The sequence below is a fragment of the Hemiscyllium ocellatum genome, chromosome 1, assembly GCF_020745735.1.
Source record: "Hemiscyllium ocellatum isolate sHemOce1 chromosome 1, sHemOce1.pat.X.cur, whole genome shotgun sequence".
In the NCBI taxonomy this organism is placed as follows: Eukaryota; Metazoa; Chordata; class Chondrichthyes; order Orectolobiformes; family Hemiscylliidae; genus Hemiscyllium; species Hemiscyllium ocellatum.
In genome coordinates, this window is record NC_083401.1 from 38,726,373 (window position 1) to 38,733,402 (window position 7,030).

Sequence of the window (7,030 nt, forward strand, 5' to 3'; positions counted from 1 at the left end):
TTAACAACGCATCCTTAGTCTTAAAGGACTGCTGAAGAATGAGAACGAAGTATTTTTCAGGGACCTCAGAAACCATTGAGTTGGAATGGCAGCAAACCATTCCCTTACAATCCTTTATTGACTAAAAGGAAGTGAGCAGCCTCAACCAGTTCCTCCATCATGTTGCTCCTAATCTGTGACTGAATTATCATCCTTATTTAAAACAAGGATTGCTGATGGTGAATTGGACAAAAGGTTACTTGCTGAGGTTGCAGTTTACAGTAAATCATTAGGAAAGAGGGGAGGGATAGCTGGGTGTGATACATCTGAGTTAGGAGTACTAAATATTGATGCTGGGAGAGAAACGCATTCTTCTCCCTCCAGCTGATATGAGTCATTTTGGAAGTATGAAATTCAGCCCTTCTGATAAAAAAATGAAGTTCAGCCCTTAGGGTGCTTGTGGTGCATTGGTGCCTACCAATGTCCCTATCTCAGAGCCAGGGGGCCTGTGTTCAAATCCCATCTGCTCTAATAATAACGCTCAGCAGGTTGATTGAAAAATACCTAAAATTCAGCCCATACCCACAGCTATCCATAGAATGCCTTCTCCATCCTGTGGTTAAAGCACCAAGAATGTGATTTGTGATCAATATATATTGTGACTCAGCCTTTATTCAATTCCAGACTTTCAGCATAAGCTGACCTGCTACTTTGAAAACATGGTATAATATTGACATCTCTTCAGTGTAATTTTTCTCGCTGGACTTTTCCTCCTCTGCTCTATAGGAAAACTGTTTATTCAGAATATCTGTGGCAAGTAAATTGAAAATCCATTTGTTGAAAAAATACCTTTCAGTTAAAAAAATTGAGGCACAATAATATGACACAGACGCTAATGATGTATTTTGCCAAGTGTCATCCATCTTCAAAGAGGTCAGTGAAAAATGCCACCAATACCACCTCAGGTGATGGGGAAGGAAAGGAAAAAAATGGCCTCTCTCTCTGAATGACATGGAACGCCTGTGACATCATATGAATGCCATAATTGGGAAGCGCTAAATCGAGCGACTCCTTTGATGTGTCAATAAACAAGTTCAAGGTGACATGTCGGATCAATACAGCACGACAAGAATCACCCGACAAATTTACTGCAAAGTAATTGGGTGCAAAATGACTCAACTCAACCTTCACGCTGCAGAAAATCAAGCAAACAGTGTCCTGGAGGCACTAGTTTGTACATGTCGTGCATTCCTTAAGGTAGCTGCCACGCTTCTAATAGCAGTCTAGGTTTTCTCTCTCTCCTATTTTTAGAGTAATATATAGTACAATCTCCTCCAGTTCAAAGAAATTGACAATAGCATTTTTATTTTTGCTGACAACCTCACATGGCTAAGTTGTTCAGCACTGAAATGCTCACATTGGAGAATAATGAATGGGAACAATTATAAAATAAAATCTCATTGAGGGTCTTTTCATGACTGCATTCATTATGCCAGAGTACCTTATGTTATTTATTGTCATCTGAACCCCGAGATGAGATTATTTACAATGCAATAAATCTATTACTGGAGTTTCATCTCCAGCGGATTACTGGGAAATTACACTATTCTAAACAGACATAGTTTTCATCTAAGTTTCTCCCAGGTCACATACCATCCTTGAGTTTGAAGCATATCACTGTTCCTTCACTGTCATGTGGTCAAACTCCTGGAGCTTCCTAACAGCTTTGTGAGAGCCATTCATCACATGAATCTTCAAAAAGAAGGCTCACCATCACTTTCACAGGGGCAATTAAGGATATGGAATAAATCATTATCTTGCCCAATTCTGGAGAATGCACAAAGTAAAAAGCTACTGAGCCAGACCTGTGAGATTAGAATATCTTTTAGTCTCTCTTTCTAAAATGTGCACCATTTTCTGATGGACACTGGTATTCGCTGCTAAACTTTCATTAGGGGTCCATGCTATGTATTAATGAAGATCACTTCAATCTTTGACCTATCATCAACATATACAGTAGTCTGGGACTGTGGTGATTTTCTAAGATTCTTGTACGTCACAAATCCTTTGACTCCATTCTGCTGCTAGAATTGGCACACCCTCCTCCTGGATTGCTCCTTTGATTATTATGAGCAAGGGACTCTGAGGCCAAGATTGCCAGGTCCTGCAAGGTCAAGAATGGAGGCAAGTGTGGTCTGAGTGTTCGGGAGCTGGCTGGAGTCCTGGTTTCTGAGCCTGTTTATGGTGTCAACATTATGTCCAAGATAGGTTCAGTGTGAGAACAGTCACCTTCTATAATGAGAAAGGCAGCTATTAGATTCATAAAAGTCTTTGATAAATGCAAGTTAAGGAAGGACTCACTGTGATTTTCAAGTGGTCCCCAAGTTGGCTAGCATAATCTGGATGGTATTATGGATCTGCAGCTAAACTGTCTGGAGATAAGGATCTAGTGGCAAGCAGGGTGCTGTAAAATCCCACATTGTGGAAACAGGCCATTCAATCCAACAGGTCCGCAGTAACTCTCCAAAATGCATCTCACCTACATCACTGTAATTAACATGGCTAACCCACCTAGCCTGCACATCCCTGAATACAGCTGGGCAATTTAGCAAGGCCAACACACCCAACCTGCACATGACTGTGGGAGGAAACTAGATCACCTGGAGGAAACTGACACAGACATAGAGAGAAGATGCAAACTCCACACAGAAGTCACCCAAGGCTTGGATTGAAAGCGGGTCCCTGGCACTGTGAGGTAGCAATGCCAGCCTTGGGTGCCACTGAGCCAGCCCTGCCTTACCCAGATAGGAATGTAACCAAAAAATGCCCAAGAGAAAGATTCCATTTCAGTTCCTTCCACTGTTTTGGGGTATTGCCACTTCCTTTATTTTTAATGGAATTTATGAAGAAATAGCTGAGAGGGCACCTCCTGAAGTGCGGTCGCCACGGACTTGTCCTACCTGCCTATCTTCTTTTCCACCTATCCACTCCACCCTCTCCTCCCTGACCTATCACTTTCATCCCCTCCCTCACTCACCCATTGTACTCTATGCTACATTCTCCCCATCCCCACCCTCCTCTAGCTTATCTCTCCACGCTTCAGGCTCACTGCCTTTATTCCTGATGAAGGGATTTTGCCCGAAACGTCGATTTCGCTGCACTTTGGATGCTGCCTGAAATGCTGTGCTCTTCCAGCACCACTAATCCAGAACCTGGTACTGCATCCAGGTACACATACACCAGGTACACATACACCAGGTACACATACTCCAGGTACACATACACCAGGTACACATACTCCAGGTACACATACACCAGGTACACACACTCAAGGTACTCATACTCCAGGCATACATATTCCAGGTACTCATACACCAGGTACTGCATCCAGGTACTCATACTTCAGGAGAAAGTGAGGACTGCAGATTCTGGAGATCAGAGATGAGAGTATGGTGCTGGAAAAGCGCATCTGAGGAGCAGGAGAATCAATGTTTCAGGCATAAGCCCTTCATCATGAATCCTGCTCCTCGGATACTGCCTGAACCATTTGGATACAGAACTGGCTCAAAGGTAGAAGACAGGGGGTGGTGGTGGAGGGTCATTTTTCAGACTGGAGGCCCGTGACCAGTGGAGTGCCACAAGGATCGGTGCTGGCTCCTCTACTTTTTGTCATTTACAAAAATGATTTGGATGCGCGCATAAGAGGTACAGTTAGTAAGTTTCCAGATGACACCAAAATTGGAGGTGTAGTGGATAGTGAAGAAGGTTATCTCAGATTACAATAGGATCTGGACCAGATGGGCCAATAGGCTGAGAAGTGGCAGATGGAGTTTAATTCAAATAAATGCGAGGCGTTGCATTTTGGGAAAGCAAATCTTAGCAGGACTTATACACTTAATGGTAAGGTCCTAGGGATTGTTGCTGAACAAAGAGACCTTGGAGTGCAGGTTCATAGCTCCTTGAAAGTGGAGTCGCAGGTAGATAGGACAGTGAAGAAGGCGTTTGGTATGCTTTCCTTTATTGGTCAGAGTATTGAGTACAGGAGTTGGGAGGTCATATTGTGGCTGTACAGGACATTGGTTAGGCCACTGTTGAAATATTACGTATAATTCTGGTCTCCTTCCTATCGGAAAGATGTTGTGAAACTTGAAAGGGTTCAGAAAATAATTACAAGGATGTTGCCAGGTTGGAAGGGTTTGGAGGGATATGGGCCGGGTGCTGGCAGGTGGGACTAGATTGGGTTGGGTTATCTGGTTGGCATGGATAGGTTGGACCAAAGGGTCTCTTTCCATGCTGTACATCTCTATGACTCTATGGCCTGCTGTGCTTTTCCAGCACCACGCTCTCAACTCATACTCCAGGCACTGCATCTAGATATTCATACTCCAGGTACCCATACTCCAGGCACTGCACTCATGTACACATACTCTGGAATCTCATACTCCAGGTACCAATACTCCAGGCACTGCATCCAGGTACTCATACTCTGGGTAGCAATACTCCAGGCACTGCGTCCAAGTACTCATACTCTGGGTACCAATACCCCAGGCACTGCATCCAGGTACTCATACTCTGGGTACTAATACTCCAGGCACTGCATCCAGGTACTCATATTCTGGGTACCAATACCCCAAGCACTGCATCCAGGTACTCATACTCTGGGTACTAATACTCCAGGCACTGCATCCAGGTACTCATACTCTGGGTAGCAATACTCCAGGCACTGCGTCCAAGTACTCATACTCTGGGTACCAATACCCCAGACACTGCATCCAGGTACTCATACTCTGGGTACTAATACTCCAGGCACTGCATCCAGGTACTCATATTCTGGGTACCAATACCCCAAGCACTGCATCCAGGTACTCATACTCTGGGTACTAATACTCCAGGCACTGCATCCAGGTACTCATACTCTGGGTAGCAATACTCCAGGCACTGCGTCCAAGTACTCACACTCTGGGTACCAATACCCCAGACACTGCATCCAGGTACTCATACTCTGGGTACTAATACTCCAGGCACTGCATCCAGGTACTCATATTCTGGGTACCAATACCCCAAGCACTGCATCCAGGTACTCATACTCTGGGTACTAATACTCCAGGCACTGCATCCAGGTACTCATACTCTGGGTACCAATACTCCAGGCACTGCATCCAGGTACTCATACTCTGGGTACTAATACTCCAGGCACTGCATCCAGGTACTCATACTCTGGGTACTAATACTCCAGGCACTGCATCCAGGTACTCATATTCTGGGTACCAATACCCCAAGCACTGCATCCAGGTACTCATACTCTGGGTACCAATACTCCAGGCACTGCATCCAGGTACTCATACTCTGGGTACTAATACTCCAGGCACTGCATCCAGGTACTCATACTCTGGGTACCAATACCCCAGGCACTGCATCCAGGTACTCATACTCTGGGTACTAATACTCCAGGCACTGCATCCAGGTACTCATACTCTGGGTACCAATATCCCAGGCACTGCATCCAGGTACTCATACTCTGGGTAGCAATACTCCAGGCACTGCGTCCAGGTACTCATACTCTGGGTACCAATACCCCAAGCACTGCATCCAGGCACTCATACTCTGGGTACTAATACTCCAGGCACTGCATCCAGGTACTCATACTCTGGGTACCAATACCCCAAGCACTGCATCCAGGTACTCATACTCTGGGTACTAATACTCCAGGCACTGCATCCAGGTACTCATACTCTGGGTACCAATACCCCAGGCACTACATCCAGGTACTCATACTCCAGGTACTCTTCTGAAGCTGGAAGCCTCTGATTCACTCTTCAGCTTTGAGAGGTTAATTGGATAGGGAACCTGGCTCCAGACTCCATGTCAAGTTTTTATTATTCATTCACAAGATGAGGGCATCACTGGTGAGGCAGCATTCAATGCCCATCCCTAATTGCCCAGGGGGCAGTTAAGAGTCAACCAAATTGCTATGGGTCAGAATTCACGTATAGGCCAGACCAGGTTAAGATGGCAGTTTCCTTCCCTAAAAGACATTGGTGAACCAGATGGGGTTTCCTTGCAATCGACAATGGTCATTGTTAGATTCTTAATTCCAGATAATGATTGAATTCAAATTCCACCATCTGCCGTGGCAGGATTCGGACCTGGGCCCTCAGACATTGTCTGGGTCTCTGGATTAATAGCCCAGCGATAATACCACAAGGGCATCGCCGCCTCTAATTAAGAGGGCACCTTGGTCAAAATTCTAACACATGTCTGTTTGTTGCCCTTTCCCCACCTTGGCACTTGGGTTTGAGTCATGGCAATATAGTCCCAGTCCCAAAAGTAGTAATTCAGCAGTTACCCTTACCCAGAGTGGACTGGGCATGACCTTTTACAATCAGCCCCCTTACCTGTGCACCACCTGCTCTTCTAAGTGATCATTCATCGATGAGCTCCCACGCTAATGAAGAAAAATCTGACTGAGGATGACAGATTGAAAGTCAATGGGAAAGAAGCAATCTGGAAGTTGGAAACTACTTGGTGACCCAGGTGGAAAAGAGCTTCCATAATCCATTAGTTCCAGTTCACTGCTTCTTTAAATACAACTTATTGGGAATGTCGCCAAAAGCTGCCTCTGAGAGGTCTATTGCTCTAGTTTTACTCACGGTCATGGCATTAGACTGAAATGATTTTGAGATAAATTATCTTGAGTTTCTAACTATATCATTGGACCCAAATTTGAAAACATTCACGAGGCACTGCCTCCCTCTGTCTGGCACACTGACATCCTTAATGTAAACTTTCTGATATTTGAGTGGAGATGGGAGGGATAATTCAACATTGGGGGTTGGCAAGTTCCTGAATATTGACTTGAATTCTCCTCCTTCACATTTACTACAGAACGGGGTTAAAATCTCACCTAAGTGCAGTGTTCTTGGTTTGATTCTGAATAGTAATTCCAATAAGTAACTTATTCAAGGTGAGGTTCAATAAACCTTAAAACCCCAAATGTCATCCCCAAAGACACTGCCATTGGCAATGTTATAAATGGTTTCATTACTATTAA